Source organism: Psammomys obesus, unplaced genomic scaffold (genome assembly GCF_907164565.1).
Source record: "Psammomys obesus unplaced genomic scaffold, mPsaObe1.curated_primary_1811, whole genome shotgun sequence".
Lineage (NCBI taxonomy): Eukaryota > Metazoa > Chordata > Mammalia > Rodentia > Muridae > Psammomys > Psammomys obesus.
In genome coordinates, this window is record NW_026596040.1 from 14,283,567 (window position 1) to 14,290,872 (window position 7,306).

The window sequence follows — 7,306 nt, forward strand, 5'->3', positions numbered from 1 at the left end:
CTTGAAATTTATTCTGTAGACCAGGCTGGCCTAGACCTCAGAGATCTCTGCCTGTCCTGGCCTCCTAAGTGCTGAGTGGTGTGCACCACCACAGCTGGCTTAAAAGTTAATTTTTAAAAGCAAATTTTATTTAAGGGAAGTTGAAGATGTTTAAAATTTGAAAACAATAAAATGTCATTAAATACATTTATAAAATAAAACATTTTTACATTTCTACCATCAAGTTTCTGGTTTATTGTCAATGTAAAAACTTAGTAGCACATTCTATGTATATTCTGTCTGGGTTTACATATATTAGGTGAAATTTTTAATATTTTAATGTGTGTTTCAACTACTATGGGAAACGAATATGACTATCATATCACTGGAGACAGCAGTTGGAACACAAGTTGGGGGAAAGAAACAAAAACAAAAGGCTTTGAGCAGTACAGAAAAGTTTCTATTTGACATGCAAAATCCTGGTACATTCCTGCTATAGAAAAAGAATAATTTATCAGAATTTAAATGTTTGTCTTTTCTATCCTCTGTGCTTTTTTTTAATTTTATTTTTCTTATCAGTTACATTTTATTAACTCTGTATCCCAGCCGTATCCCGCTCCCTCATTCCCTCCCAATCCCACCTTCCCTCCCTCATCTCCACCGTGCCCCTTTCCAAGTCCACTGATAGGGGGGACCTCTTCCCCATTCATCTAATCCTGTTTTATCAGGTATCTTCAGGACTGGCTGCAAAGCCCTCCTCTGTGGCCTAACAGGACTGCTCCTCCCTTGGGGGGTGGGGAGGTCAAAGAGCCAATCATTGAGTTCCTGTTAGAAATAGTCCTTGTTCCCCTCACTACGGGAAACCAATTGGTTATTGAGCTACCACAGGCTACATCTGAGCAGAAGTTCTAGGTTATATCCATACATGGTCCTTGGTTGAATGTCAGTCTCACAAAAGACCCTGTGCTCAGATATGTTTGGTCCTTGTGGAGCTCCTATCCTTTCCCCATCATACTAACTCCCCTTCTTTCATATGATTCCCTGTACTCTGCCGAAGGTTTGGTCATGAGTCTTTGTATCTGCTTTGAAAACACTGCTAGTTAGAGTCTTTCAGATGTGCTCAGTAGACTCCTGTCATACGTTCAATGCACATCTCATCTGTCTTTCTAAACGAGGATTGATCATCTTACCCCATGTCCGCTCTCTTGATTATCTTTTTTAGGTGTATAGATTCCATTATGTTTATCATATCTTATAGGTCTATATAAGTGAGTATATACTGTGTTTGTCTTTCTCCATCTGTGCTACTTTTAATTGTAAGCTTGATACAATCTAGAGTTACCGGGGAAAATAGTCTCAGTGAGGAATCTTGGAGATCAGGTTGGCCTGGGGGAATTGTCTTGATGTTCTTTATTGGTGTGGGAAGACCTGGGCTAAAGGGGGGCAGTGCCAGCCCCGGGTATGGGGCCATAGAGATTCCAGAATTAGAGAGACGCAGCTGCGCACTCAGTATGCCCACACTCATTTCTCTGCGCTTCTGACAACGGATCTGATGTGACCAGCTATTTTGGGTTTCTGCTACTTAGACTTCCTTGATGGACTGTAGGTTGGAACTGTGAGCTACCGTAGACCCCTTCTCCTTGGGTTGCTTTCACTGGGGTGTTTCATCATAGCATCAAAAATGAAGCTAGGTCGACCCATCAGCCCAAGAATTCCTCTTTCACTTCAGAGGAGCATTTGCTTCTGAGAGCAACAGGAGCGTAGCCAACAAACCCTCACCACACTAAAGCGTAGTCATCTTGTTTTGAAGACAGAAGTCAAGAAACACGAATAAGGAATACAATGGCTTCGTCCCTAACAAGGTAGCAAGGTATATCATGCATGCATATCTGAAGTAGACTCTCTGGCACAGTGTGCTCCTCAATAAATATAACATTTTGCTATTGGTGATATTCATGACCCATCACTAAAATGTGCACCCTGTAAGGATGGACCACTGTTGACCTTAGTCCAATCCGAGGGTGGTACCCACACAGAGCTTGTAATGCTGCAAGGGAACTGGACACATAAAAATGAATTATAGAAGGAAGTAAAATGAAAGGGTGCTATTGTTGAAGCCCAACAATAATACCCAGCTTCCACTGCCTCCTATGAGCCACTCTTAGTGGGCTTTATAAAACTTATTTCAGTTTCACCCAAAACTAAGAATAAGTAAGTTACAAAATACATGCTAGAGGCAGAGAAATGTTAAGTAGCTTCCCGTGTATGGGTGTCAGTTACATTTTTGGCATTTTTTTTTAAATTAAAATAAGGCTGGAGCGATGGCTCAGAGGTTAAGAGCACTGGCTGCTCTTCCAGAGGTCCTGAGTTCAATTCCCAGCAACCACATGGTGGCTCGCAACTATCTATAATGAGATCTGGTGCCCTCTTCTGGCTTGTAGGTACACATTCAAACAGAACACTGTATACATAATAAAATAAATCTTTAAAAAAATTAAAATAGAATTATATAATTTCTTCCCTCCTTCTTCCACCCCCAACCTCCCAATATCTTAAACCCATGGCCTCTTTCAGTTTGACTATTATTGTTATATACATATATGTGGCTGTAAATATATAAACGTAGGCTGCTGAGTCTGTTTTATGTTGCTTATATGTATTTGATTTCAGGGCTGACCATTTAGTATTGCATAAACAACTGGAGGGGAGGGCAGGATGGCCATTCCCGGAGAAGGTTAATTCTGCTTTTCTCAGTATCCGTTAGTTGTAATTCTCTGTCTAGGGCTGGGCCCTGTGGGATTTGACCCTTCCACATTAGCATGCCTACTGCATTGTCACTGTTTAGGTAATGTTTAGGCAGTCATATACTTGAGGTATCATAAGTATAACTCCTTTCCATTTTAGGAGACATAGTTTCACAGCAGCCTTCCCAGGTCTATGGCTTTTACAATCCTTCTGACTCTGATTCACTATTCCTAAATGGGAGGTTGCATTGGAGATTATGTTTCAGTTGGGGCTGGGTACTTCATGAACACTTGTTCTGTGATTTTGAACAGCTTTAGCTTTCTGTGAGGGTGCTGAGTAATGGTTTCTTTGGCAACTGAAACATTCCATCTAACAGGGAGGCTCTTTCAGAAGCAAAGGAACAACTAAACATAACTTCAGGAAGTCCCTGAAACTGATAACATTTGTTTGGACCCCACTCCCAGACTAAGCAATAAAGCACTGAGAGTCACTCTTTGTCAGCCCTTTGTCAGATGTAGGATTGCTGAAGATCTGTTCCCAATCTGTAGACCGTTGTTTCATTCCATTGATAGTATCCTGGAACTAGGCCTCCTACACCGGCGTAGCAGATGGGCAGCTTTCATGTGGGTTTCCTAGTAAGGGGAGCAGGGCCTGTCTCTGACATGGACTCAGTTGCCTGCTCTTTTATCATTAACCCTTGGCCCTGACAGGGCTGCCTCATCAGACCACAAGGGAAGAAGACATGCTCAGTCCTCATGCAACTTCATGAGCTGGGATGGGTGGAGGCTTTTCTTTTCTGAGAAATAGGGGAGGCAGGATGGGAGAAGAGAGAGGGAGGAGGGGGCTATGTTTGGGATGAAGGTGAATAAATAAATAGATTAATTAAAAAAAGAAAGGTGTTGGTTATATTACTTACCAAGGTAGGAGTTCCACTATTGCACCTTTAGAAATCTTGCCAAACTAATTATTGCTGTGGCTCACGGGCATCATAGGTACCTTCTGGTACTGTGAAATCTGTCCTTTGGGGACAAGGGTTTTAAACATAAGTCTGATGAACATAGTGAGCTGTCAAATATTATTGTAGGGTTTTTTAAAAATATGTTGTAGATTTTAATGTGATGACATTGTGTTTTTATTACCCTACTGCTTTTGTCAAGTTTATAATTCAAAAATAGTGAAATGTGTGCATGTGTGTGTTTGAAAAAAAAAAAAACTGTCTAAAATGTATTTGGAAACATCAAAAGCCGAAAGGAACACTGATACTATTGCATTAATATTAAGGTTGGAAATTTTATATGAATGGATATCAAGCTATATCATAAATCTATAGTTACTAAAACAATATTGTGTTTGAAGAATAGAGAAATAAAAGAAACACTGCAAAGGCATTGAAAACAAACCAGGTCAAAGGACCTTTGATTTATAACAAAAATGACATTGCTCAGAACTGGAGAAAGAGCACCCACTTTTAATCATGGTAACAGCCTACAATAATGAACATTTCATCTTCATCTCATATCAAATTCAAACATCAATTCTAGATATATTATATATCTGAGTATGAATATTTCTAGATGATAGAGTGAGAACATATCGTGGATAAATATGTAATAGTTTTAAAACAGAATATATAAGTACCAACCATAAACAAAATATTTATAAATTGAATTGTATAAAATCAAGTTCTACTTATCAAAATATATAATTAAACATGAGCCAAAATGTAACAGAGGCTTGCAATATGTGTGTCTTCCAAGGATTCGTATTCAGAATATATAAATACTTTTTACAATCCAGGGAGGAAAAAACAAAACACAGAAGAAAAATGGGCAGAATACTTGAACAAGATCTTCATCAAAGGGAGGCTATCCAAATGGAGTTTCAACATGTATATACACTAAGATTTAGTAGTCATTAGGACAATGGAAAACAAAACCACCATGAGCTGCAAAAACATATCCACTATCAGGACTTTAACTTCAGCTGTTCACTACTAGGTATGGTTGGTATGGGCGTGGGCCTCTCATAGTTGGGTGGAAGTTTGGAATAATTCAACCACTTCATAACAGTAAAGTGCTTCTATAAGTTAGTAATTGATTCCTAGACATATATCCCAGAAAATGCATATGTGCACATATTGTGTATGGAAACACAGGAGCAGAAGTGTTGATTAACAGGATTACTTCTTGTAATAGTCCCAAATTGGAAACATTATTCATTAATGCTCAGAATAATAATTATATTACAATATAATTATATAAGGAATCATGTCACTGTTACTCAGCAAAGAAAATGAATGAGCCACATGGAACACCACAGTAACAAATGAAGCAAGAAAGTCAGAGCCCAATGCAAACACCACTTCCTAGAATTCAAGAGTGCAAATTAGTGTACGGTACAGACGCCAGGATTGTGGCTGCCTTTGAGGTGGAAGAGAACACATGAACGTTTCTCTGGACCCCCTTGAAAGCATCCCACTTCTGGAACCACTGGGATTAACAAAGCCATTTGTCAGATATCTATTGAGCCATCCAGTTTTGCCTTTTGTGCATTTTGTGATTAGATTTTTTAAGCAAACATTGGTGGACTAAGGAATTAAGGAGGAAGAGCCAGGAAAATCTTTTTGTGGAGGTGCCGCTTGAAGTGAGCGCTGGAGGGTGAGAAGTGTACGTCCAGCAGGGTGGGAGGTGGGTGGGGACCTTACACTCTTTGCAAAACTGAATACATTCCTTAATTTTCACCCTGACAGGAAGTGGTTTTATAAATAACTTCATATTGAACTTGTCAGATGCCAAGGAGCAGAACCCCATGACCCAAAATTGATGCACCTTCATGCACTGCAGGACTATGGACATTTCAGAAGTACGAGATGCCCTGTAATGCCAGAGGCCTGCCTCTGCTACCCACTGCTCTGCTCTGCGTGTTTGACATTTTTAATAGTCCACATGAGAGATCCTGTAGTACTTTTTTTTTTCCTGTGTCTGACTTATTTTACTCAGTATAATGTATTCCTGAGTCATCCACATCACCTCAAATGACAGAAACGCTTTCTCTTTAAGACTTAATTCTTTTCCAGTATACATGTATTTACTTATCCTTCCATCTGTTGATGGACATTTCATTGCTTCCATATCTTGGCTATTGTGAATAATATTGAAGTATGAAGGAACTCTGCCAGGTAGTGACTTCATGATCCTGGGGTATATAAGTAGAGGAAGGATAGCTGAGTTCTACACTAGTTTTAGGCTCTAGAGAGTTTCTTTGAAGGTTCTAGCAGGGGACTGTGGCTACTCGTATTCCCTTGACTGGTCCTTCTGTAGCAGGAAGCCTGTGCTCTCCAACCGCAGACCCTGCTTCATGAGAGACACCCAGGCAGCCGCAGCGCCATCACATCCATGATTTTATTTCTCTTAAGAACATCCCATCTGTTTGCCACAATGCCTGTGCCATTTTGTTTCCTCAGATATTATCCAAGGGCTTTCTTCCCCCTCCTCATCATTTGTCTTGTCTTTTTGACAGTAATAGCCATGATGACAGCTGTGAGGTGAGCCCTCACATGGGTTTTCTTTGTACTTTCCTGCTGAGAGGAAGCTTGTGCGCCTTTTCTTTGGTCTGCTAGACATCTTTATGCCTTCCTAGGAAAAATTTTTACTCAGATTCTTTGTTCATTTAACTAATATTTTTTAAAGATCATTTTGCCATTGAGTTGTGAGAGTTCCTTACAGATTTTGGAGATTAACCCCTAAGTACACATTTACTCCAGGTCTGTAGACTGCCATTTTATTTCATTGCTTGTTCCTGTCGGGAGCCGCTCCCCGCCATTACGAGATGGCGCCGGCTTCCTGCTTCCTGGTTCTTCTTGCCAGCATTTTCGCGCTTCTTGTCAGCATTGCCCTGCGCTTTGCGCATGCGCAGCTTTATGTTGATGAGGGTTTAGGCTGCAATCCAATTGCCAGCCATATACTGATGAGGACTCGAGCAGAGCACCACTTACAGACGGACAGGTCGCCTTGCTGGCTATTTAAACGGGGCGCTGCCAGGGGTTTGGGTCCTTCACCATCTGCAAGAAAGAGCTGTAAAATAAACTTGCCACTGAAGAAATCCTCGGTTGTTGCGTCGTCCTTATCGGCAAAGGCCGCGCGCGACAAGTGGTGCCGAAACCCGGGAGCCGCCGAACTCCGGAGTGGAGGATCGCTTCGAAGGACCCCGACTGCTCGTCGAGTAAGGATTCAAAGTCAGTGGCATGAGAACTGCGGTACTTTTCTGCAAGGTATGATTGATTGGATGTGGGGCGGATTGTTTGTTGCCTGCTGTTCCATTTACATTTTGTTTTGCTGTCTGTGCCTTAATTGCGGGAAACGAGATAAAGTGTGTGTTTCTCCACCTTGTGATACAAACGGATTGTAAGCCTCAGGTAAATAACTGAGCCGTCCTTCCCACTCCTGTAGATAAAGGAAGCATGGGAAATCATCCAGTAAAGCCGTTTTTAGAAGCGGTGCACGTATTACTTAAGGAGAAGGATTTAAAAATTTCGAGGTATGTGCTCCGTAATTTTATTAAGGAAGTGGATCGGGTGGCTCCG